Source organism: Pyrgilauda ruficollis, unplaced genomic scaffold (assembly GCF_017590135.1).
Source record: "Pyrgilauda ruficollis isolate IOZ18807 unplaced genomic scaffold, ASM1759013v1 scaffold15, whole genome shotgun sequence".
NCBI classification, from domain to species: Eukaryota; Metazoa; Chordata; class Aves; order Passeriformes; family Passeridae; genus Pyrgilauda; species Pyrgilauda ruficollis.
Genome location: NW_024513654.1, coordinates 16,345,492 through 16,373,038, shown reverse-complemented (window position 1 = coordinate 16,373,038; position 27,547 = coordinate 16,345,492). Strand labels below are relative to the sequence as shown.

Sequence of the window (27,547 nt, the reverse complement as noted above, 5' to 3'; positions counted from 1 at the left end):
GCCAGCTGTTCTCCTGTAGTATTTTTGGTCAGGACAGCTAAACAAGAGCAGAGAGGAGTGCAAGGTTGTTTTAACTATCTTTTTACATGTATATGTTTGTATATATATTTTAATTCTTATGTGTATAATTGAGTATGTGCTACTTTGGGGGCTATGTTTGGACTTTAAATTGGACGTGCCTTTTTTAGATTTGAGTTTGTTCCTGGGGTGGATCTTTCAGAAGTGAGCCAACACTACCGTTAAAGAGCCCATCAGTCCTGCCTGACAATCTCAGCTTTTGGCAAAAGAAGTACTATTGACATCTTACCTGCCCTGTCTCTGGTTTAAAATACAATAAATAACTGACTGAAACATTGATGTATTACAACTATAAGTTAGGCTCTGGTGTCTAAAATAGAGTTGCATACTGGACCACTTTTGGTGATGTACTCCTCCTAGTAATCACATTAGAATGAAATAGAGAATCCAAAGCTAAAATGCTTATTATAAGATCTATTCATGCAGAAATCTTCTTTGTCCTTTTTATTCTCTCTCTTGCCAAACATCCTCTTAGGTCCACTACAGGAAGCAGTATAAACTATGCCTTCTTCCACGTTTCTTAAAATGTCTCTTGTTGAAGGCAGAATCAAGAAGAGCACTTGATGTAGATTATATTGCAAGCTCTGCTGCTGTACAGAGATGAAAAGGACATTGGTAAAGGAAGGATTTGAATCCTGCCTTCTTATGGCTGAATGAAAACAGAAAACTGGGGGAAAACTTTCTGGAGTAGGATCTTGAGCTAGAAATAAGTCCTCTGTACAGGAAGTAATCAAATGAAAAATTATAATGGAAGGAGCTATTTTTATTACTTTTGGAAGGTGTGGGGATTTGCATCCTGCCATCTCGAAGGAGACCTAAGTGCCAAATGTGAATGTTTTATTGTAGAATAATGGCAGAAAATTATTTGTATGTGTGATAAAGCCACAAGGTAGGAGATGGGAAATGCAGCATGTCTCTCTGAAGTGTATTGTCCTCTAGCAAGAAAACAAAATGAGTTCTGAGCAGTTATATTTAATATTTCAAGGAAAAAGAAAAAGGGGTGATCTCTAATTAGTGAGATTATCTATCTCTGATTCCCCCAAGCACACAAGTCAAAGAAGTTTGCTTCATTTAGATATCAACAAAATCCCACCAGCAAAAATTCTGATCATAAGCCTGTATTAAATTGCATTTATGCTGCCATATTTGTAATTTTACAAACTGGTCCTTGGTGCAAAAATAGAAATATTAACATGTGCTGATGCTTGTATTGAATCTAGCACACACAAAGGAGAAGTTCAGGAGGTAGAGGCCACTGGCAAACTGCCATTTAGAGATGAGAAAACAATTCAAAAGTGATAAGAAATTTACAAATGCTATGTGTAAGAGAGCATTAAAGTTCTTGTCTGTTTTAATGCCTTGTTATTTCTGGGTTACTCCTAGTCCAGAGTCTGTGTATTTTGCAAAACATATGTGTTCAGTTGAATGAAAAAGCTTGAGTTTTAAACCATAGTGTAATTGCCAGAGGTAGATTAAGCTCCTTGGTGGTGGGGAAGGACTGAAACAATTTCAGCTGCTCGGGTTTCAGAATTGTTTAGGTACTTCTGGGGCGCTGTGTAACTGATGCAAAACACAGATAATGGGCTGGGGCAAGGAAAGTAAAGGCTCTTAGTAGATCAGTCCTGAATGAGAGTTTATTTGTGCTCTCAGAAATTGTAGCAGTCACTGCTGCTTGCTGGGGATTTTGTTGCCCTGGGAGAGGAGGCCATCAGAAAAACAACCACGTGGCAACTGCTACAGCTTGTCTGCTAAAAAGACAAAGCATGATTTTCATGAGAAAGGCTATTCTTGGAACTTGGCACTTTGCTAACTTGCCTCTGTACACAAACTTCCCAACCAGCTCTTTATGTGTACCTGAATAATTAGTAAGAAAAATTCTGCTGTTACCCCACACCAGGAGAAAACAAGACTCTGAGTATGTTTGTTAGACAATATCTGTATTTCTTGTGCCAGAGTACTCCATTAAGCACAAGAAACACTGAAGTCTTGAATTTAACCAGCATATATTGCAAGGAGCAAATTTGAGAATTAAAAATTAGTACTGAGACTGCAGCTAATTCAGAAGCAAGGAAACAATGTAATTTACTCCTTTGAGTGATGATAGGTTTCATAAAATCTTTGGCTTTATAGCCCCTTCTCATGGTATCAAATGTAATCTACCTACCCATCTAAGTATTCACAAAGACATCCTCGTGGTTAACTACTAGAGATTAGCATTGCCTTGCTGAGCTGAGCCCCTGGAGCAGTGCTGCACCCATCAGTGATGCTCCTGCGGTGAAAAAACTGTACAAGTTGTCATGGATGTGTTCCCCAGCTGAAGATTTGTTTACCATGAGCATCACCCACCTAAACGCACTCCAGTGGAACTCCAGCGAGCTCTTCCCGATCTGCAGGCTCTGGCAGCAGGGGCCGTGTCCCGCCCGGGTGCGGGGGCAGCTCCTGCGGTCTCCACCGCGGGACAGCAGGAGGAGGAGGAAGAGAAAGGCAGGGGGAGGAAACCGAGCAGGGGTTACAGCTGGGAGGACAGGCAAAACAGAGGATGGGAGGTGTGTGTAAGGCTGGGAGAGCACTACAAGTACCGCTGTCATTCCATCATTTATACATCCATTAATAATACAAATCTCAGTTTAGGGCAGAGGTGCCTTCCTTGTGCCATACAGCCTTGTCCCCTATCACCTGTGCAAATGTTTCTAGGACAACATAAATCTGTCTTCTCTTGTGGCAGGGAGGCCCGTTTTGTCTATTTGTCAGAAATAATTTCTTCTAAATATGATCAAATTGTGGATTCAAAGTAAGTTGCATCAGTATGCCCAGGGTGCTACAATTTCTCTGTCATTCTTATGATAAAGCTATTAGGAGAGAACCTCATCCATGACTTGTTTCTGCTTCATTGCAAAGCTAACACCCTCCAGGTCTGGTAACTTGTTATGACTAACAACTTGGTGGAAACACTGAAAATAGCTCATGGGGAGGGAGAAGGAAACAAAGGAGACAATTTTCCAGAGCAAACACCAAGGAGGTGTTTTCTGAAAGTTTGCTTTGATCCTGTTTATAGTGAAAAATACTGTGTAAAACAAAAACTGCATGGTTTACAGGATAAAAAAAAAAAAAACCTTTAAAGGGATTAAAACCTCATTCACCTACTTACCTGAACAGAAACTTGTACCTGACTTCTTGTCTATGAAAAAAACTAAGAAATTAATTATATTGAGCTTTTTGCTTCTACAGTAAGAAATGTCATTCACTAGGTAACATTTCTTTGATGCACTATATTGCTTTATTGATATTAGGATGATGAGGCATGCATTCTTTGGTAGTTAACTCAGTGAGGTTCAGTTGTGTTTACTGTAAGGAAAAGTAAAACTAATGTGGTAAATTAGTAAAACTAATGTGCCATTAAGATGTTTTTAATATGTGAACAATATTTGCCTCAATAACTTTCTTTTATGTGTGTAGATTTGCTGTGGACAGGAACAGGGAGTGCTTTTTAGGTGTTGTCAATATATGGCTTAAATTGCTCTTATTTGTGATTTCCTTTCTGTGGGTCTCAGAATTCCTCTTCTGATTTTCTAAGGAAATGGGCTTATGCAATCATGTGATTTGGATGTGGTTTGCATCTGTCTGTCCTGCTGCGGCAGCTTTTTAATCCACAAGTAAGTTAACCAAATTGGAGAGCAGCAGCATTCTCCAAACAATTTACATTCTTATATATTTATGATAATCAGGACGCTGTTACTAAGGGGAGAGAGAGGCTTTAAGAGTGCCTCTACTAAGGATTCAGCTCCTACAAGAACTATGTCCTGAGTATTCTAAATCCAGATAAAACTTCATTTAAAATGCACACACAGTTTGCTCCCAGTGAACTGAGCTCCCAGACAAAATCTACAGCAAATCAGGCTCCGTGAGCTCTCTTCACAGAGCCGTTTGTTTTGTGTGTGTGACCTTGGCCGAGGGTAAGCTAGATCCAAATTCTGCCTGTACATTAATAACCTTGTTTATTTAGACAGATCTGGATTAGGCATGAAGAAATAATCATAAAAATGCTGCATTTTATGATTAATTAAGCTTTTCATTTGCACTTCATGACATAATAAATAGAAGTGCACGAAAAGCATTTCTAGGGCTCTTTATTAATTGCTCTATTTCTGGGAAATGTGCTTGGAAAGTGGCCTGTTAGTGCTGCCTCCTTCCCTCTCCTGCAACAGCATGCAGTTCTTTCACCTCTAATGAAGTTTAATCAACACAGAAAAAGTGGTAGGCGTTCCAGGTCACAGGCATTGTGGTGACTCAAACACTGAGTGCTTTTGACAGACCAGAAAGTACTTTGCAAACCTTCCATTGTTCTTCTTGTAAGAACAAAGGTAAAAATACAGACTCCTTGCTGCATTCTCTTTTGTCTTGATGGAGGTGATTTGTCACTCCATTTTTGCATATATGAAATAGTGAATGAAATCATCCTTTTGGCACTTTACTACTGTCTGAATTCTCATTCTGTTGTTCAGTACTTCAGTCATTCTCAGGAAAATTAACCCCAGTGATCCACTAGTTTTATGTAGAGCAACTGAGTTTTTATTCTGAGATGTTAAATGTATTTTCACTGCATAAATCAAGGTGATATTTCTTACAAAAAACATTTTTACTGTCAGAGGGTATTACAGAGCCGATAATTGTAGTTTTCCTATTATTTTCTATACTCAAAAGTTAGTGTTTCTGCTATTATTTCCTTGTTGAGAAAAAAAAGGGAAAACTGAGAACAGGCTCAGTTTTATAGTTTCAATATTTTATACCTGAAACAAAAGTTCTGGTTTTCACCTACTGCTGTAAGAAAGCTCACACACAGAAAATGTTTCCCTTTCATGTTGTTCACCTCCCAGTTCCAGTAGTGATGGAAGGTAAGAACATTCAGCTAGGAGTCACTTGGATTTTTCTGGTTTTCTTTAGCAGGTGGCAACTCTTTAAAGATCTGTCATCTTTTTCTTGCCTCACTAAACTCTAGGCAGGGATTACAGTTGAGCTGAGACTGCTTTTTCTGCTGTGTAGTAACTTCATGTTCACAAAGGACTGGTGGTGGTGCAGCTTGCATCCCTCTAACAACATTGCTGGTGTGCAATGTGGTAAATGAAGGCAAGCCAGTGAAGTGGCATGCTTTTCAGAGATGCATTATTAGCTTTGTTACCAGCTGCAGACAACAATCAGGATTTGTGGCAAGCGACAATCCGGAAACTCCTTGACTATGTTGCAATAGAATTATTTCATCAGTGTTCTACTATTTCCAACCCCCTCCATGAGGACAGCTTTCTATTTTTTGCTGTTAGGGAAACCATACTGCCTGGAAAGATATCTATATTAAGATGACATATTATATGGTGTTGGGAAATAGATTTGCATTTGATTGGCTTATTCTTAGAAGATTAGTCTTAGAGACTAACCACACACAAAAGTATTTCTTCAAATGTCATTTCTTATGTTCAATGTATAATTTGAAAAGGAAGGCTCTGCTAAGAGCAAAGATGCTTAAAAACATTCACAGGGATTGAAAGCAGGCAGGGAATGATGCTTGACCACCAAATGCTTTATAAAACTTAGTATTATGTGTAAAAGGATGCTCTTGGCTTCAGCAGCTACTTCCCTCCAGTTCTTTTGCAATAACATCTCCTGGCTTAGCTCAGAAGAGCTGGCCAGCAATGGGAAGCCTGTGCAACAGGAAGGAGAACAACTGGAAAGACCCAGTAAGTTCTCCTGCAACCCCAGAGATGCTCTTTAAGCAGTGACAGGAGCCTCCATTGTTTTGCCTTCAGCAAAGTTTGCTGGGAAAGCAGTTATCCTGTGGTAGACAAAATAAGTACAGCCTTCTAAGAGGAAAGAATACGAATAGGTTTGCACTGCCATCTTCAGCCCTCGGAAAAAATGGAGTCTTTTATGTAGTAGGCAGAACACGTGGCTAAAGAGGGATTCCTACAGCCTGCTTACAGTAGGGCAGAAACATGGGCACAGGGATGCCAGAGATGCTCATAGGAAAGGTCAGGAAACTTCTGCTCCTCTTCATACCTCACTGAGCCCCCTTGCCAGTCACACAGAAGAGATGTAGAGATTTCCTCCATGCAGCCACAGGTAGCAGGTGCTATAAAGGGTGAGTGTACAGATCCTCCAAGTTATGGCAGAGGGATAGAAATATAAGGAGAAAGAAATTGACAGTGAGGCATGACCTGTGTTGGGGAGAGAGAAACCTGAGAAAAAAATGGGGCTGCTTAGAGTTCTAAAGAGGAAAATGAACCAAGAGCAGAGAGAGAGGCTGGGAAGAAAAAAGGAAATTTGGGACAACATATCTCCAAGTCTGCATTTCAAGTTTGAAAAATTGGTTGCTGTTTTCCTCTCTAATACAAACTCCTCTCCCCTTAAGCAAAACAGCTTCACTAGTGGTCAGAAGATTCCTTACCAGACCATTTATATGGTCTGGTAAGGAAGTGCTTAAACAGCACTTAAGACTTTTCCATTGGGTAGAAACTTATATTCAACAGAGAAATATATCATTATTGATTGAATTTGCTGTGATTTTTTTGGTATTTTCAAAAAATTCTTACTGATTTCTTGGAGAACATGGAGCATTAACTATTGAACTGAGGTTAGTGGGATATTTGCATTATTGACCCCTCCTCTCACAATATCTGGAACATATGTCATAGCAGTTTACAAAGGATTCTTCTCAAAATCCAAAAGTGTCTTAAAAATACATTAGTATTACTTTACATAAAGCCACCCATCTCTGGAAATCTAGCTGCAGAGTGAACCATCACATTAGTACAAAGCCAAATAGCTTTAAATACAAAATGCTGAATTTCCAAAAGCTGCTCGCAGCAGCCTCTCTGTTTTATGCACTATTAAACTGGTGTGCAACAGGCTGTCACTGAACATTTGTTCCACATTCTGCTGAATGAAGAATGAATGCAAGGCAGCTGAGGTACCTTCCCTGCAGAGAGCAAAGATGAACAAATCGGAAGCTGCTGCAGGGGTGGAAAAGGAGAGGTGTGGGCTAGCAGCAGTGTTGCTTATTCAGAGATTGTGAGAGAAGGAAGGTGCTGCAGCTTACTGAAATTGCTGGAGCTATTATATAAGCCATTAAAACAAAAGGGGGAAAAAAACACAACTAAAAAAAGCCCTGAAAAACACAGCCAAAAAAAAAACCCCAACCACCAACCCTCAAAAAACAACTTTAAGCTGTTAGCTATATGGCATTTTACAGCTAAATTAAAAAAAAAAGTCCTTATTTGGTGCCTCACAACTGGAAAATGTTTGGCAGTGGATGGATGTTCTCAGAAGACAAATAATCTGTAACAACTACTAGGAGTTACTACTGGCCTCAAGTCTGGCTAAGCATTAGGAACATGTGAACTGCATTACCTAATCCTGAACTGAGTAATTTAACTTCAATAATTTAACCTTTAGTCTAGGGCTTGCATAAAATCTGTTGGGTAAAGGAATGTGACCTCTTGCTAACAATTCCTCACCCTTCACACCCTTAGGAACCCTGTGGTAAAAGCTATTGGGAAAAGATGGGTGAAATGTTCTGAAAAGAGAGATGGCATTAAAGTAGGCATGCTGTCAGCAGGATTAAATTTGGGCTGATGAAATGTGCCTAAAATCTGTTCTGAAGACAGAAGTTTTCTACCTATCAGGCAGGCTTAGCATAGCTAATGCCAGTGTTCGTGGCTCCTGTCACACCAGCGTGCTTCTTCCTGCAGCTCAGCGAGCAAGGCACGTGTGACAGTGCACAAGGACACCCTAGCTCCGCTTGTCCCTCTTCAGTGGCTTTGCTATCCAGCCAACCTCCTGAGTCAAAGTGATGATAAGCAGAAGATCAGCACTTGTGTTTATAAGGGAGAAGGTGTATTTTGCATTCAAAGTCTCCCAGCCCCTCGGTGTGGTGTGGCTGGGCCACACTGGAGGTGTCTGTACATCACCGAGGGGCTCGTCCATACAGACAGAAGAGGGGCTCCATCTAATGGCTTAGGAACTCTTGTTCCAAGTGAAATAAGTAACAGGGGTCTTGGGCTAGCCTTACTCCAGTTTCTAAGGGTCAAGAGATGTTGAAACACTAAAGACTATCACTGCCCAGGCTGTGCTAGATAACCGTTTAGATAACCTTTCATTATTTGTTTCACCAAGTACTGTGACTCATTTTTGAGCCTGGTACTTGACAACTGAAAGAATTAATCTCCAACAGAAACTAATCTTTACCTGCATCACGCAGGATTTTCATTTTAAGACCCAAAATTCAAAGTCCTGCAGTCACAGCAAAATTATATATACTCAGCTCTATCTGTCAAAGCAAGTCTTAAAATATTTGTAAAACCATTTGAAAGGGAAAATAGTTCGCTAGTTAATAGGAACATTCAAATATCCATATTTTGACTTTTTTTACAAGTTATTTCTTTTATTGTTTTTATTTTTGCATTTACACAGATGGAGTTGATAAAGCTTTACCTGTGTGTCAGCTACTAAACCAGGTCTGACCAGCTTATTTTGTGTGGTGGAGCAGGATTATTAAAATTATTTCATTCCAAGTAGGAAATAAATTTGGTCAGGAACCAGATGTTTCCTATCTTAGACCTAATGTGTGAGGGTTTTTAAAATAAGTTTCAAGGGTATTTACTAACCTCTCTTTGATTTTAGGAAAATACCTAGACATAACATAGTGTTTTAAAGAAGGAATGCCTTTTGTGAATTATGATTTATACTTGACTGGTGCCACTGGTGCCCTTCTTGCCTTTCCTAAATGCATCCTTGAATCACAGCATCACAATAAAGATATGAGATTGTAAACAAGGACATCATCCCAGGTAGACAAAATCTATGCATATCTGTGTGATTCACCAGCTGGGTTGTACATCCATGTTTTTATTTGCTCTTCCACTATAATATCTACATCTAAGCAATTGTGCCATCTTCTCTTCCCCTTTGTTTGGCCTACACAAGTCTCTAATGCATTTACTTAGTATATTTAAAATTAGTGAGTTCTATCAGCAACTAAGGGTATGTGGGACTGGGCAGGTTGTAGCTGAGAAAATATAAGCTGAACACTGGGAGAGGAGGAGCAAAATTGCAGTGGTTACAGTCGTCCAGCCTGGTAAGCCATTAGCATCACTGGCACGTTTCATTCATGTGATCTTGTGGGCAATGGGATAGAAAAGAAGTGGCATTGCTTCTTTACTCCCCCCTGCAGATTTTGTGAATGAAAACCCCAATGAGCCTGACACTGCCATGGTACCTGCAGTTAACCTCTGGTGGGCAGAGCAGCTGCCAGTGCAGCTGACAACTTACACAGACACCTGAGTGAAACCCCTTTCTATGGCTTTTATTTTTCCAGTCTGTTTCCTCATGTTCTGCTGTTCTTCCTCATTTCATCTCTTCAGCTATAAATCAGTCTTTATCAAATATGCTATACACCAGCACAGAAGTAACACCTTAAATTCAAAATTCAAATTAACTCTATAGCAGTGCATATGGATCTTGAATTTGGCAGGAATTTAGATGAGATATTGAAAGTTTCATTACATAAAATTTGGGGGCGTAAATTTTTTTTTAGTTTCACCAATACATCTTGTAGATTCTTCCTATTTACAGCTTTAGCTGTGTGAAAACAGATTAAATGTTAAGCTTAGATGTCCACCTGCTTCCATTGATTTGTCACTAAGAACGTCTGTAAATTTGGTTGCTTAAAGCTCTTTCTCAAAACCTTGACTTTCAATTATATTCACCACTATGTTTACCATCACTTACAGAAAACATAGTTTGGACTTTTAACCAGTGTTATAGGAAATTGTTTGATTAGTATGAAGTTTTCTGAAGTCCAGCTCTGAGTTCAGCTGGGTTTTTGAAGGAAGTATGATCCATAGTCCTACAGTTAGTCCATCTTCTGGCTTCCCTTCCCTAATGATGGTCAGCTTACTGACAAGTTCCAGCTGTATTATGTGAGAGATACTTGGAGGACATGAAGCTTCTGGAAAAGTACAGTGTAATTTACAGTGAGGGATTAAACCTGCCTGCTCTATCTATGGGTACTGGGGTATTTTTAAACAGGATCATGGGTGGTAGATGTTTCAAACCAAACCCTCATATGTGCAGATTTGGGTAAAATACACCTTCTACATGGGGTGTTTTTAGGGGCCGTATTAGACCCTCTAAATACACATTTCTGTCCACACACTTGGTACAAAGCCATATGTCACAAGCTTCCATTTGTACCCTAGGAGGTGAGTTGTTTGTCTTTTGGTCTTTGTTCGCTGCCAGCCCTGCTGGGACATAAGCAAATGGATTTATGCTTTCTGTTTCATCCTTCTTTGTGTTCAGCACAAGGGTTTGTCCCACTAGAGTTCTACTGCCTGAAGAATTGGAACATCATACAGGATCATTGAGTTATCATCTGTTATTCTCCTTGGCCTTAGTCATAGCTGCACATACCTAAAATAAAATTCAGAGTCAATGTGTTTTCCTCTGTGATTGGGACACCATAAACATTGAGAAGAGAGAGGGTCTTCAGTGATTTGTTCATTAAAAACCAGACAATCTGAAGAGAGGGCTGAGCAGAGGGAGGAACCAGAAAGGAATAATCAGGCCCTGTGACCAGAACCAGCAAGAGCACAATTGGCACATGGCCAGACACAGGAAGGGGTCACAGGCAGTATTGAAATATCTATGCATAAAATTAGCATTATGAAAAATCAAATTATGAAAGCAATATATTTCTTCTGCATGGATTTGCAGCTATAGAATCTTCATGTTTCATTTAAAAATTCTCCCATAGTGGGAGAATTTTCATGCATTTGATAAACAAAAATATCTTGGTAACTGTTCTGATTAGAAGTATAAAGAACAGTCTGTCAAATTCTCCTTCCTTATCTCTTGGTTCAAAATCTTTTCTATGTTTGCCAAGAAAATATACTACTACACAAACATCTGATAAGTAAATAATTCACTGACTCATTTTAAAAATAAATATATAAGTATATGTATTGCCTGATGATAATTTAAGGTCTCAATAGCCATTCAGACTGCTCATGTGTGCTTTTACAGTAGTTTTACAAATAATCCAGGATTAAAAACTGCTGGATCACTGCTGTCTGCAAGGAAGTTTATAAGGAAGATTACAGCGTTCTCAGTGATGGTACCATCAGGTATATGCAGAGGGGATGAAAAATGTATAAAATATGTTAATGCTATGGAGCAGGAAAAAACCCTGAATTTATACTGTGCATTTTATTATGTGCTAAAAATAGAATTTTTGTAAATACATGCATGCTGTGTTATCCTAAGTATTTGGTAGTGGACAGGTTGATCTTTGAAGATTAGAAAAGCTCTCTCTTACATAGGAACTCTTCAATCCATCAGTGCTCTATTGTGTCTGTCTGCTTCTTTTTAAAGAAACTCAAGGGAGATCTCTGAACTGTAGAATGGATTTGTCACACAAATCTTTCTCTTCCCTCTTCTCCGTGTACTGTTGCATCCCATTGTACAGAAAAATCTCCAGTATCCATAGTTCTAGTTATCTACATCCAGACCTCAGCCACGTTGCCTCAAATATATAAACCCCTTAAAAATTGTTTTCAACAGCCAGAGACTAGACTGAAAAGAAATACTGTGTAAGAGGAACTATTTTTTTTCCTCTCTACCTTTTGAAAATCTTTACTTGTGCATTCTAGTTGACATGCAAATAAAAACTTAGAAAAAAGCTTCAAAACTTAAAACACCTTTAAGTACAAAGTTGTTCAGATGCCCCAGCAAGGATTGTGACAAAGTACACCAGACGGACCACTTGTCACCTAAAGGACTCTGAATTCTAATTTAGAAATTGGTGTAATACAAGAACTTGACTGGGTTATAATTTACTCTATTTGTTCAAGTTGCCCACAAGAACTGCTGCAGGTATTTTAGTTGAAACACTAGAAACTTGGAAAAACCCTGATTTCTAGGGATCTTAAAAAAAAGAAATGTTATCCTACTTTCTTTCACTTCAACAGTGGCTCAAATCAATATTAACAGAAGAAATAGATTCAATTCAGGAAATATTTTCCTGGAGGATGATGTAAAAATGCTTACATGGTAGGGTATACATAGAATCTAAATTTAGATATCTAGGTTCACCTCCTCCTCATGAGCAGCTACTTCTCTCAATTGCCTTGTGAGCTGTTTTGCACACCACAGGCAGGGGTAGTGCAGAAGACTAGTCATGTCCTCATCTATAAGCAAAGAGCAAAAGTCTCCCTGGAGACTTTGCTATTCCATCCTGCTTTCCTGCATTCATTCAATTTGGCAGTGTAAAAGTGATTGTCTAGTGTGTTGTCTGGGCTGTGAAAAGACACCATTCAGTAATTATGCTCTGAATTCCTTGGTAAGGGATTGTTTCCTCACTGGCAGGAGGGAGACTTTCTCAGAAAAAGCTGCTGTGATTACTAAGCACAGGTAGCAGTCTTGTCCTGCCATCCCTCTCAAATAGTGTTGGTGGTTAGTCTGATAAAATCTGCTCTTGTAATTCTCTATGAGCAGAATTCCCCAGTGTGAAATAGAGCTCATTACTACAAGACCACCCCTCTGTGCCCTTCTCCATTTCAGAGGAAGACTGCCCATAGTCATTGACAGATATTTTAGCCTGTCTGTGAAATGATATCTTGTTTCTTATGTAATTATCCCTTAGTTCATATTCCATAAAAGGATGTAAATCAAACTGGGAAACACCTTTCTCTGATATTATAAATGTTTCATAATAGTACTACCATGTAGAGCATGGTTGAGTTAAAAAGTAGTGAAATGGAAGGAAGTAGAGAAAGTTTCTGGAATAGCACAACTGGAGATGAGATATGACCTGCCTTAAAGCATGGAAGCAGGTCTGTGGAGACTCCTGGTGCCTTTGCAGGAGTACACAATTCCCTGCTGAGGGTCTAACCCTGATGTTGCTGTAGCTGTGCTCCAACACAGAAGATTTTTTTATTTTTATATACGTATTTATAATGCACCAGTAAATTATTAAATATCATGCTTACTGAAGGATCTCAACAGCCTCTGTCATGAGGAGAAAGCAAACTCTTGGATTTTCTTGTGGTAGGCTCTAGACCAACTTAGTAAATTGGTAAATTTACTGGAATAGCTTTGTAAAGCTATTCCAGCTGACAGTAGATATCTGGCAATTCTTACTCCCGCTGCAGCTGAAGCCAGGCTGAGAAGGTGTTTCACAGCTCTTCCCCTCTGCAACTGAAAGAAAACCCCCAGTCTAGTCCAAAGGCAAGAGAGCACTCTCTTCTGCTTCATAATTCAAATTCAGGGTGTTTCAGTATCTATAGAACAGAAATAAAACAATGCTCAAGTTGAAAATATACACCAAAAAGCAGAATTCACAATTTAGTCTCACTGTTGGTATGAGATACTCTGTAATTATAGCAACACTAAGCTGTGCTCAGTAAAACCCAGGAGTGCCTTTTGCTGACCAGTAAACAATTGATAACCTTGCTTGGAGAGCAAGTTAATTAGTAACACAAACAGAATGAAAAATCATAGTGTAAAATAGCATTTAAAATAGCATCATGATTCTAAATAGGGAGTTAGGAGTGATGATACCCTCTTTTAAAATGGAAGTGGTTTTAGAGTGGCCTAGTACTCTGCTAAAATAGTCAAATTCTGGATTAAAGGGAGAGAGGAATTTATCACTCATTGGCAAGAAGTCATAAGAAAGCTGCATAATTAATGCTAGACACTTTAAAGCCATAATTTTCACTTTATATGTAATCTTTGGAAAAGGAAAAATGTACCTTGGCAGTATTTCTGAGAAGGTAGGGAGAGCACCCATTGAGACTTATGTATATTAGATCAGAAATCAAGAGCCAGGGAACCCAAAGATCCTTGATATGCCAAAACATTGTGCCTTGCCCTTCACTGGAAATTTTGTGAGCTTATTTGACAGACAAAATCTACTAATGGCTTGAAAGTTAACCCACAATCTACATGTACCAACTGCTGAAAATGAATTAAACAAATATAATTGCTTATTTTTAGTAGTAGAAAATATTTCTAAACCACATATTTTACACTTGAGTACAATTTTCATGCCAGTTCTCCAAAAATGCATTAGCAGAAGAGGAGCTCCAGATGTGGCTGTTGCTCTAATTGCAACTAACTGACAGCTAATAAAAGCCATCATCTTAAGGAAACATCTACATTTTACAAAGATTGGGATCAAGAAGGAAGACCCAGGAAGCAGTTTAAGGCTTCTCACTCTACTAGAAATAAAATCAGCAGAGGAAGTGAAAGCAAGATAGAGAACTGAGTCTTGAACCAGGCAAACCATTTTCTCCTATATGCAAAATCTACCATGAAACTGCAAAATCTGTTTACACTAAAAATTCAGGATCGTGTAAGATAGGAAATAAAAATATAATCCATAGTTCAGGTTTTCACAGCCACTTCTTGGATTTAGATCTTTAGACCTTTACATTGCTGCACACAAAAGGAGTAGTGCCAACTCTTGTGCTTCAATTATTCGTCTCTCGCTATTTGGTGTGTCCTAGGAGCCAAGAAAACACATGAGAAGATGATAAACTTTCATATAAACTTACAGTTACATATGTATGTACTTATATTTAAATACATGGCCCTCTTGGCTGTGAAGAAACTCTTGAGAAGGGAAATCTGTATCCATCATTTAGGTAGACTCAGAACATTTGGTGAGAGAACTGTCAGTACTGAAGTACGTTTTGCATTGAGGGCTTTATGTGCCTTCCTTGCTGTCTTAGTAAAGAAAGTTAATCTGCTCGGAGCTCTGTCCTGCCATGTCTAGACTATCACTGGTAGCTACATTTCCACCTTGTAACAACACCTTGAATAATTTTATCTTCTGATATGTTTTATTCTGTGACTTTAGTGTTGGCATCAGTTGTTCCAGTAAAATCAACGAGTGCTCAAGTACTTTGATGTACAGGAAGGAATTTGTTCTCTTTCTGACCTTTCTTTTCAGATAAAGAACTACTGTCTCTCTCTGAAACTGTTCTTTCATGATTAAGAATTTCTCCCTTTTTTTTTTCTTCTTTTTTTTTTTTTTTTTAAAAAAAAAAAATTTGAACCCCCCCAAAAAAAAACCCCTACAGAAGTCCCCAAAACTTTTAATGATAGGACCCAGGTCTCAGTTTTCAGTGAGTTTGATATGATAGTCTGAAGTATAGTTTTTTTCCAGTGAAGGTTCTTTTAATCTCTAAAAATACTCTACATTGTGTGACACCTATTGACTATAAACTCTATGGAGTTAAATGCATTGCTCTGATAAAACCAATCTGGCTCATTATCAAAAATACAGTTATAACCAACAGCTGACCTAACAGTCAAGATCAACACTAGTCTGACCAGGAAACCCTCAGAATATATACTTACTGACAGGGTTCACTGCTGTCTAAATAAATGTGGTAATGTGACCTGATTCAGATGATGTTAAAGCATCTTTAATTCAGATATCCTGGTAATTTGTCCCAGGCAGTGACTAAAAGGGAAAAGTTCTAAGTAAGCAGGCACAAGAGAACTCTTCTCCAGATTTTTTTTTAAATACAATGCTACTTGGAAAGCATCATGGATATATTAAAATTAATCTTTCAAAACTGCACTCCTAGTTTTCATCTAAGAGTGAAAGTTGAAATTAGGAAAGCTGCTAACTTGCAGGTGAATGCTCAGCTCTAAGTTAGTATCAGCAGTCCTGACTGCTGGCCCACCACTCTAGTGGCTTGCGAGGAAATGGTTCTAGCCAGGGCCCTTGTGCCAAACTTTGTGCAAGTGGCAACACGGAACAGCTTCCAGGGACTATTGAGTCTGTTATCATATGAGGAAGCTGAGTGCTTTACCATGAAATGCCAGGAAAACTTGATTGAGAAGCTTACTCATCTGAAAATGAGTCAGGGAAGTTCCCGTGGCGCGTACTGAGAGTGCATAGTGGGGATTCCTATTGCAAAGAGCTCTCATGGCTTATGTTCAGCTATTACATTTATTGTCATTTGCTGACTGTGGGATGGGAGTAAAAGGAGCATTAAGGAGCTGCTTATTTAGAAATAATGAGTATATGAGTAATGTCATACAATTGTGTTATGTTCTGATTATTTCCTTGCTTTAAAACTGTTTATTTCAATGAAATTTACCAAGGATAAGATATGAGTCGCACCCACCCCAGCAGAAATAAATCAAGGAGAAAATAGCCATTGCGGGGATGGCCTTTTGCCTACAGGACGGAGGGAACAGCGCGGTGTTTCTGAGCAGCTGCTGCCCACACACAGCCCCTGCCGCTGCCCGGGGCTGCCTGTTCGCTCCGCACCGACGCGCGGACACCGCGTACTGCCCAAACTTTGAACTTTTCGGGATGCGATGCGCTAAGAGCAGGTGAAGGAGAAGGGTCTGACTGGCGCTGTGCTCTTGCCCGTCCCCGGCCCCGGGCTGCGGCCGCACCTGTCCGGGGAAGGGGCAGAAAAGGGCAGCGGCCGCTGCCGCTCCTCGGCGGGGGCCCGGCCCTGGGGCGGAGGGAGCACATCCACCGCCCTGCTCGGGAAACGCAGCCACAGGAGCGGCAGCCCCTCCTCACGAGGCGCTGCCGCTGGCACGGGCGGTGGCGCGGGGCCGCCAGAGCCACCCCAGTTACATAACCAGCGCCTGCGCGGGCGGTTCCGCCGGTCCCGCCCCCGCCCCGCCGGAGAGAAACGCGGAGCGCTCCGGCCGCGGTCCCGCTGGCACCGACCGGGCAGCGGCTCCGCGCCGGCCCCGCCGCCTCAGCGGGCACGCGCAGGGCGCATGCGCGTCCCGGGCGCGCCGGGCANNNCGGCGGAGCCCGCGGGGCACCGGCGGTCCCGAGCCCCGCAGCCCGGCGGGGACTCCACCGGCGGCCGAGCGGCGCCGGGGGCCCCTGGGGCGGCAGCGCCCGAGCCGGGCTGTGCCCCAGTTTGTGTCCAATCAGAGAGTGCAGCGCCTGCACCGGGCGGGCGGCAATGCGTAAACAAGCCCCGGGAACTCCTCCGCCCCCCGCGCTCTCCTCCGTGCCGCTTCCCGCGCCGCCCCGCAGCCTCCCCCGCCCGCTGACAAGTCCGGCGAGGCGCGTTCCCGCCGCTCCGCCGCCCTCCCCTCCCCCGCCCGCCCGCCCAGCCGGCGCCGCCCGCGCTGCCACACGCACCCACTCCCGCACACGCCCGCGGGTGCCCGTGGCCTCTGCAGGGGAAGGTAAGGGGCCCGCTGGGGGCCGCCGGGCAGGCGGCGGCGAGGTGCGGATGCGTGCGGGGGGGATCATGTGTCATAACAAGTTGTTGAACGTGACATTGCTCTTGAACTGCGGCGGCGGCGGACGCCGGGCCGCCGCCGAGTAACTTTCTCCTCCAGTTCGGCGCTGAGGACGGAGCCGGCGGCGGCCGGGCAGGGCGGCGGGGCTGGAGGCGGCGGGGCTGGGAGCGCTCGGGAGAGGCTGATGCCGTTCGCGATGCTTGCGGCTTCCTGGGGAGACGGCGCGCAGCGCGGCGGGGGACGAGCGAGGGCTCCGCGTCTGGCGCCTGCTGCGGGAGCCGCTGCCGCCCCGGCGAGGATTTTTCTAGCAAGGCGCCAGGGCGGGCAGTGAGAGAGGAGCGGGTGCCGGTCCGAGCATCTCCTCTCGCGGGTAGTTATCCCCGCTGATGCTCCGTGGCGGTTTGGCTCGCTTCCGGCGTGATTAGCTCGGCTTATTATGTAAGATGTCACCGGAGGAGGAGAGGCACAAGCCCTCGGTGGAACGCACCGGTCCGCCGCGCCTTGCCCGCTCTAGGTACCGGAGCAGCGGGAACAGCCCCGGCCCGGAGCGGCCGAGAGGGGACGGGAGCTCCCCTCCCCTCCCCTCGCAGTCCGCCGCTGGAATACGGCTGCTCGTTTTACACGTGGGTTGGGTGTGTTCCCCAAACCTTGCCTTTGAGCAGAAACGTAACCTGTCCTGGTTCGTCTCCCATGTTTAATTGCTTCTATTCTCTCTCAAAGAAAAAAATAAACATGTGAGCATAAAAAAGTTTAAGAACTTAATTTTTGCCTCCTTTATGTGCATATTTAGTAGATTAATACGATCTGGAGACGATTGAATGAATCATCAGTTCCCTGAAATAAAAGAAGTGAATCATCTCACATACACACACGCACAACTGTGAGGGAGCATAGTTGGTACCGTAGCTAGTGAAAGGTTGGTGTCAGTTTCTGACACGCAATGGAATGTCAGAAGTATAGACAATGCTCAGAAACCCAGCAGTTTCCTGTGGCTGGTTTGTGAACTGTGAAAGTTTTGCACCCTTCAATTGCAGTTTTTCTGGCTCAGCGGGTCAATGGTAACCTCTTTCAGTTATCAACTTGTTACCCATTATTTTAGCCAAATAGTTAAAAGGGGGGGGGGTAAATGGTAAGAAGTAACTGTGTTATTCAATATGTATTAATTCAAAACAAAATTGAAACAATAATACCTAAAAGTAGCATCACACTATGTCCATACCCTGAAGCCAGAGAGAGATCCCAGATGCTTTTAATCTGGGTTTTGCTTAGTTTTTTAAAGCAAAAATAGTCTCTGTAAAAAATACATAAATATGTATTTTTAACAGCTAAGCCAGTTGATTTAATAAACATGTTGGAGTTGTACCTAGATAGACTTCTGTTCCTGGTCCTCTTGCCTGTTGGTCTTTAAAATGGGATAGAGTCTGGATCCTATATGTAGTTGTCCTTTCAACTGCAGCTCGCTTCCAAAGTGGATTTTTCATCCTCCATGGCTTTGGGACACATTGTTGTCTTCCTGTACAGAGGCAGAACTATGAATTTTACAAGATTAATTTTTTCTTTTTTTTTCTCGGCGTACCTGCCACTATGAAGAAACAAAGTCACTGTTTCTAGCGGGGAGGTAGTGCTTCACACATCCAACCACCTGGATTTACAGTATAAAGTCTGTGAAAGTCTTTGTATGTCCTGCTAGTAGAGGATTCTGTTGCCTGTGGCATCAGGTATCCCTTATTGCACTGCCTGTGTTTTGTACCTCTCGTCATTCTCCACGTGGGAACGGGATGGATTGCTTTGGGTGTTTGTCACTATTGGGACAAAAGGAGCTGTTATCATTTTTGTTTGCCTAGAACTATGCAGTGGCACCTCATAGGATTAATTAGAGGATTAGAGCAGTAAAGTGCGGGAAAATTGTATTACTGCAGGGTTCATTGTGTGGATTTTAAGATCTCCCTATCAGAAATTCTGAAGTGTTAACCAGGTTAAGACTGCACATGGCAGCGAAAGCACTGTAATAGGGAATCTCTTAGGTATGTTGGGTGGTCAAGTTAACAGACAGGAAAAATACTGTTTTAGTTGTGCATTTCATTCAATGATCAAGTAGCATTCATCCTTATTTATTCCATTTCCTTAAAAAGAAGATAAAAACATACAGTGTGTGTGGTGTTCTATGTGCCCAGACCTCAGCTGAAAGCAGTAAAGGAGATAATACTGAAAGTGGACTTACCACTCTGCTCTAGCTGGTTTTCCCTGCTCTATTAGCACCCTAGGATTTAAAGTGGAAATGAAAAATTCTAGGTTTCACTTCTAAGCCTGCAGAATATGCAAAATAAAGTGAGATAAAAATGCATTGGTTTAAAGTTGCTCCTGTGCTGCTCCATTTTTAGGACTGATAAGCAAGTTACTGTGGAATGCCCAGAAGAACTCAGAGAAAAGTGGAGGGCAGTGCAGACAAAAATGAAGTGTCTGAACTTTGTATCTTAATTTTTGCCAAGTTGCAGCTACATAGGAATTGTTCTTATCATCACCTATTGATGTGTGTGTATATATGTATAAAAATTTTCACTACCTTTTTTACAAAAAAAAATAAGTTATAATCTTTCTATATTCTGAAAGACTGGTGCCAACAGCATCTTCATATATTCTTCCAGCTATCTCAATTAGAACATCCCAGTGAGGAAAAAAAAACCAACCCAAAAGATTAGTTCCTTTTTGCAGTTTTGGCTGTAAAGACCCTTTTTAGACCAGTGCAATAGTCCCAAGCAAAGTTTTGGTCATTTCCTGTAGAAAGACATACTGCTGATGTTGAAAAGGGGAATCCTTTCTTCAATTATTGAAAATTTTGCACCAAGTACGCCTTAGCATGGGGTTGTTTGTTCCCCAAATCCTCAGTTATAAAACATTTGTTGCAGTTGTCTGGGGAAAAGTTTTATTTCTATTATTAGACTAAATATTTGAAAGATTAAGAAACAAGTTAATTCTGTATCAGTGTTGTAGCTATCTCTTTTGAGTGATGGTGGGTAGTGCCTTAAACATTTCTTACAATGAAGCTTATTTTCCTGATTATTGTGGTTTCATCTTTAAACTTCTCCAGCAGGTGTAGTGCCGTGAAAAGTAACAGCTTGGCAGGCTTTGAGACTGAAGCCTGTAATGAGCAGAGCAGGTGTAGCACTGGCAGCCAGTTCCATCAGGCTGTGACAAGACAGTGTCTGTCTCAAAGTGTGTCCATGGGGAATATAAGTGTTACTGTCCTTATCTAGATTATTGCTTATAAACCAAAAATTGCTCACTCTCAAGTGTGGGCCACTTCTGGAATGAAAGATATATAGTGTTACTTGAGCACTATGGTCTCAGTAGCTGTCACTATTAGTTCTTAATTGTGAAACAAATAATTTTGACTGGTTGCCTAAAACTGAAACCATTTATTCAGTTATTAATAGTGAAATTCATGCATATGTCAGTAGCTTTCCTAACAGCTAACCAAACTGTTCATTTACTGCTGTGCATTGGTCATTTCTTTCCTGTAATAGAATAATTTTGTTTGCTATTGGTTTATGTATGATTTGAGAGGAATTAAGAAAGTAGCCTGCTGACTTGCCATAATATTCCTATTTTCATGAAAGATCTAACCAGGAAAAGACAAGAAAACTTACTTTCTCAGAAGAGGTCAAAGATGAGAACATTTACTGTGAGAATCTTCACTTCCTTGAGATACTGTTGTGTCAGTGACTGGTGCCTCACAGAGAGCTTCCAGTTGCTGTGGGCTGTAATGGTTCAAGATGTCACTGGCACTTGTCTTGGCGCTCATTGTTTTAAAGAGGGCACATGTGGAGATGGGGCAATGAGTGCTGAAGAACAGGTATCCACACTGCAAACAGGGGATGCCTTTGGTGGCTCCTTTGCTCAGCTTCAGTATGGGTTCTTCCACAAGGCGGAAAAGCACTTTGTGTTCCATGGTAATTCTTATCAGAAAGAACCCTTCCCACATACAGCATACCAGTGGAGATGTAGCAAGGAACAGCAGTGAGACCTAAATGGTGAAGAGTGATATTTTCCTCATTCATGGCTATGATTCTCATTACATGCATGATATTGATGGCAGTGTTACAGAATTACTTTCTGTCAGCTGAATCTGTGAGTACAATCTGATACCAGCAGGGAGAGTCCTAGTTTGTAATTGCTGTAAAATCGCTCACATCCGGTTTGTTATTCCCATCTTTCAAATTCCACCCTACACGCTTGTTTTGCTCGCCTGTTGTTGCAGCTTAGTTTTTGAAATACAAGCTCTTGGGGAACCCCTTGTAATTCAGTCTGACTTTTTGCACTGTGTTACATCTGTTAAAGTCTTTGTGTATAAACAAAGTACCCTAAAGTAAGGGAATCCAAATTTTAAGTATTCTGGAGATAGATTTCAGTGCTGGTTACTGCTAATCAGATCAGACAGAGAGAGAATTTCTCCCTGCCACAAAAAAAAAGTAGTAGATCCTGAGATAAAAGTCTTGATCTTAGAGAAGTGCCATCACTGATTAAAGCAAATGTAATTATATTTATTTCCTTCCTTAAGAAGAAGAATGGAATATGTAAGAAAGCAGACTCTTGATTAATTTCATAATGAAAACACAGTTCTTCTTTCAGATGAAAGATCATGTCTTAAATAGCCAGTATGTGTATTGAATGAAGTTAAAGATGTTTCTTTCTTTCATGGTTTTATAAAATTGTTGTTTACTTTTTTGAAGAATCATCAGTACTAGTGGCAGAGACAAAAGATCCTTTATATGATATAAATGATATTTTGAGTAAGTATTCTTGGTTGATTCTGGCTGTAGAATTTCCCTGCATACAAAGTGATTTTGAAGAGCTGCTTAATCAAACCAATATTTTTCAGCTTTCCATCTTAACTCTTTTGATATATCATAGATAAAGTAAATTTTAATGCTTTCATCCAAATACATATTTACTAAAAGTACAAGTGAGGGTTTTTTTGTGTGGGTAGTGATCAGAGAATGCAAATAGATTTACTTGAAATTATGTACTCAATGACAGTTGGTGCCTTACACAGGCTAGTGTTTAAAATCTACTATTGATGTGTAACTCTTGTGTATTTATTGCTGAAAATTTAAAATGTAAATTTACATGGGATTAATCTCCCATTCAAAATTGCCATTAATTGAAGAGAAGCTCTTTCAGTTTATTTATTATGAAGTTGGGTGAAACCAGTGAGACTTGTAACAGAGCTTTGCTTTAACATCTGGCTTTTCCAGGTGTAATAGCTTCAAGTACATCCACTAGTACAATAGGGAAAACCACACAAACTGTTGGGCATACCAGCCCAACAAGAAACTAGGAAAGAGTTTTCTGCTGCTCTAGAGTATTAAATGGACTTACAGATGGATTAACAAGCTCCAGAGTGGTGCTGCCCTTCTTTTTGGTACAGCAGGTTGGTTAGATCAGCTCTGCTGTTCATCTGACCATAGGTTTCAGCCAAATTTGGAACAGTTGCTGTAAGTTTATTTCAGTTATGGCAATGAAATAGCTCATTTGATAAAAAGTGTGGCTATCACCTATATTAAAAAGGGGATAATAGTGTGGTTAGAAATTCTGAGGTAGTGCTCTGTCCTGGGCAGAAAGAAAACAGATCATTCCCACTTAGGTGGAGTGTCACCACACACTATAGACAGTATCTTCAGTTAAGTCTATTATTTTTGATATCCAGAAGATCTGTGAAACCCTCATTTCCACGTTTGACTTGGTGATCAGGACTAAGAAGTGGGGGTTTCATTCTGGCACTGGAAGTCTTGCTAATACGTGTGTAACATTGAGAGAATACCATACACAGAACAGCATACATGAAGAAAACAGTTCTCTAATATTTACTGAGGGTAATCTCTTGTCTTACATTCTTGGATGGTTGCTAGGCTGCTGCAGTAGCTGTGTGTTTGGGTCACATGGACTAGAGTTGCTGGAGCAAGTTTGGTGTTTTGTGGTTCTGGATTATGAGATACAAACTCTGCATCTGACTTCTTTCTTGGCAGAAGAGAACCCTCCCCACTCCTCCCACCTACCTGTTTTACACCTCGATTTCTCAAGCATATCTGATAAATAAGGAACATTTGCAAACATCTGCCAAACATTGGACTTTTGAATTTACAGTTTCTATCTTTTGGAGTGAGTGGTAATACGAGAGGTCACTGACAGGTAATATGCTGACTGAAATTTCTTACAAGGGACGATAGCTACTTACTATATAATTTTTACTGGATGTTTTCAATGGAAGTGTCTTGACTCTCATGAACCAAAGGAAGAATCCATACAAATACAAATAGTTTGAAACATTAGCTTTAGCTGATGGAAACTGCTGTAACTTAAGCTTCAGTTTATCCACTTGAATTTATGCCAGTACTGAATATGCCTGTAGACAGAGTAACCACAAGTACTCCTTGTACTTACTTTAGTTAAGTTACCATAGGCCTTGCCTCGAGTTGTTTATAAAATTGTCAGTTATTAAATAATTCCAAGAACAAGATTAGGGAGAAATTGTCATTTTGCCGAGTGTAAAAATGTTTTTGGTAACCTTTTCGTTAAGCCAGGACCTCAAATTTGATTTAATTATTGCCCTTGTATTATAAATGTATTTTTTTCCTGTTCTTGTGAAAATAGAAGTGTTTGATCAAAGTATAAGCCTTTTAAAAAAATAATCTATGTTTATAAATGTTCTTAGGTGAGGTTGGTGGAGTTTGCCCATGATATTTTCCAAAGACAGTATCTGCTGCCAAGTCGTTGAGTAGAACTTTCCCTTTCTTTGTTCCTTCTTGAACAGCAGAGAGGACAAGCAAAGAACTTCTCTTCACTTCAGTGCTTTCTGGCTTGGTATTGATTCTGTTTATTCACAAATGTGAAGTCTGTTTGACAGGTGCAGAAGTCAAACTGCTGATGGCTTAGACTGCATGGAGCCATAGTAACTCAGCAGTAGAATTCCTGTATTTTGAGAATGGTTAAGTATAAGAATTAAACTGTTCTAATATAGCTAAAGGGCCAAAATGTTAGGACATTTCTTATTTTGGGTTGTTGGTGTGACTGTAATTTATCCATTTTAGTGCTCTTCACTTCAGTTCTTAAAAGGCTTTCTCCCCAGCACCCCCTTATCACCTGCAGGCAAGCGTAGAATGGCACAAGAGGAATGTTCAGGAAGACAAAGGATAGTCAGCTCAGGGAAGTTGAATACTGCCTTGGAGGACTAGTATCTGCCTGTCTTGGATACTAAATTACTATTACTATTTTCCTGAGTAGGTAATATAGGTCAGGGGTTCACAGATGGCCTTTCATTTTTAACAGCTGTGAGACACATGCAGCTAAATTTGCCCTTGTTTCGACATCACCAGTACAATCAAAACTGTGTGAAACAGAGCTGTTTACTTAGACCTGAGTGTCCTGAAAAGTTGAACCTTTGAACATCAGGTGTATGGAAAGAAAGAGTACTTGAAACAGTTTGGACCTAGACTTCTATGTCTCCCTTTTCTGTATCTGTAAATTATGGCTTACAGTGTTGTCTTGTTGAATAGGTTGTGGAGAAGATTCTTTTATTATTATTTGGGGAGCTGAAATACTGGAATACTGGAGGAACAAGTGGATATAACTGTGTGTGATATCAAACACCTGGAAAGAAAATACTAGAAAAGGGCATAACTCTCTTTTATACTAATTTGTTTGGTAGTAAATATAATATTAAAACCAGTGCTGCAGTTCACATATATGCAAAGGCACAGTTTTTTTTTTTTTGTCTGCAATTCTTTTGAAGTCTGTAATTTTTACTGAAGTTGTAGTGATCTCAGCAGGCCCATTTAGGTATGGAATTCTGTTGAGTTTGTCTTCATAGATATGTATAAGAGATTGGTTTTATCTAAAGGTTGTGTATTCAAACAAAGGAATATAATGGACAAATTGAGTTCAAGGATAGATATTGTCATACAGGTATATTTTTCCTGCTTAACGTGCTTGGGTGTGCTGCTTGGAAGTACAAAGTTGCTATTTTATTTCTTAAAGAAATTATGCATTGAGGTGCATCTGTGTAATTTTTAAGCATATGTAAGCTCCTGCTGCCCGAGCTTGAAGAAACTGAGAAGATATCTGCTTATGTTTAATGTAATATAGAGACAGAGTATATTAGCTGTGGCTCAGTGCCATGGTAACACCAGAAACCTGAACAGAACCCTGACTAGAATTTGGTTTCTAGTCCACTTCCAGCACATACACATCTTGCTACTAGTGGAACCATCTTGCAACTTTTCTTGTCTTTAAAACCAACAAGATTCATTAAAAATACTTTATTAAAGAAAGCATTCTGTAGGAAGCTGTGGTAGTATCCTGTGGATGAGTTCTCAGTATGGAATTTGCATGAAGAAAGGCAGAGTTTAGGGAAGAGCTAGCGTAAGTTTAGGACAAGACAAAGAAGTCCACAATACTTGAACCTGGACAATGCAGAACCTTCTCTTATACATCAGTGAGTGGGATGTTATTGATTGTGCTTACTGGAGTAGGTGAAATTTATATTGTTCACAGCAATAAACCTTCACATTCCTTGAAAGTGGCAATTGACAGTTAAGTGTTGATTCCTGTACTTTCCTACCAGTAAGAAAAGCATAAACATTGCTGAGCATCCTGTATTGAGTGAAGCCTCAGAAGTTTGTTTTACGGGAGCTTTTTGTAGGTTAGAGTAGATCTGAGAGCTCAGTGTGGTGTTGCTGTAAGAGTGGTAGAACATTGGCATTAATGATTGTGACCGTTTTTTCAGATACTGGACAGTGGTGTTGCATGAAGTGTTACATTGCATCTTACAAGCTAATTGAACTGCTAACCTATAGTCACTTCTTTCTGACCACTTTTTTTCTAAGCATTTTGTGGGCTGCACAGATTTTAAATAGTGACTAGAAAACCTGATACTCCATTTTTGCTCATTTTATCATGTTACCATGAGCAATATTACCTTGGAAGTCACCAGCTCTGCAGGCCTCAGTCTCTGTGCCTATACCAAATACAAGGAAAGCAGTGATTCCATTTAAGTTAAACAGGGCATGGAAATCCAACTGCTGACTGTGCAGTTGCTGCTCTTGTACTATGTACCAAAATTAATCAGTGTAATATGACCAGGAACTCCAGAACTTTTTTGAGTGGTCCTAACACAGGAAAAAACCTTTGGAAAAAATCTCATTTTCAACTTGTTCTCTTATTTGTTCAGAACATGCATAGGTGCAGGAGGAGATGTTTAGGCTGTATTCCTTCTCTAGAGGAAAGACAGTAGATCAGATCTTTGCAGTACCTTCATAGTTAGGATGTCTCTGCAGGAGTGAACTGCATTGCAATTATCTGCAGCAGACATTACTGGACTTCTTAAGAGTCTTCTTCAGAGTTGTATTCCTGTAAGCAAGTAGGTGCTAAATATTTTCATTTGAGGGAGGGACGGGGGCTGGAGTTGCTGTCTGTGTAAGCAAATGCTTACAGTCATTTGTTTTTTGGGTCTCGTGCTTTTCTCTGCAACACTTCTGAGTTAGCAAGGCTTCGTATTCAGAGGTCTGTTTTTCATTGTCTCTTTTTCTTTTCTTTGCATGTTCCCTCTTGTTTCACAAACACAAGGAACTGATCAAAATCCAAGTAGAAGATAAATTTTGGAATAAGAAGAAACCTGTGTATGCTGAAAAGAAATCATAGAAGGATTGTTGAAAAGAATTTAGAGTTCAAGTTCTGGTATGAAATTCTAAATATTTTCCTTGGAATTCAGGTCACTGTCTGCTCTGCAAGATAAACCTTGCTTAGCATAGATTATAGCATGCAAAATAGTTCCACTGACCTAGGTATAGATCAGTTTTGCCTAGAAAAACTATGTTTAAAGGGGTTCTGACTAGCTTAGCTCCTACTCTGTTGTACATGGTATCCACTAAGATATGTTTCATCCTTTTACCAAATGAAGTATCTTATATGTAAGAAAACTTTTTTTTAATATGGAAACTAGCCAAAAAGTCAGGTCAACTTTCTGGTGCTGGATTTTTTGCCACTATTAAAAATGTTTTGAGTATGATTTTTTGGTATGATTTTTTTTCTTCCTTAAGATGTAGGAAGGAAAACTATTTGTAAATACTACTTAAGATGCATTCTTCAGTCTCCACAATATAAAATCAAAAGACAATTCATTTTTTTTAAC

The 27,547-nt window shown here is 40.5% G+C and overlaps 1 protein-coding gene across 2 annotated transcripts in view; it reads left to right on the top strand.

The window, feature by feature from the left end:
- PCGF5 (polycomb group ring finger 5) overlaps positions 1 to 27,547 on the top strand; it is a 99,410-nt gene that overhangs the window by 17,276 nt on the left and 54,587 nt on the right. For both annotated transcript variants that reach the window (XM_041460998.1, XM_041460996.1), the window contains exon 2: positions 26,983 to 27,093. The gene's annotated coding sequence lies outside the window, so the exon portion shown is untranslated. The remainder of the gene's footprint in view (positions 1 to 26,982; positions 27,094 to 27,547) is intronic.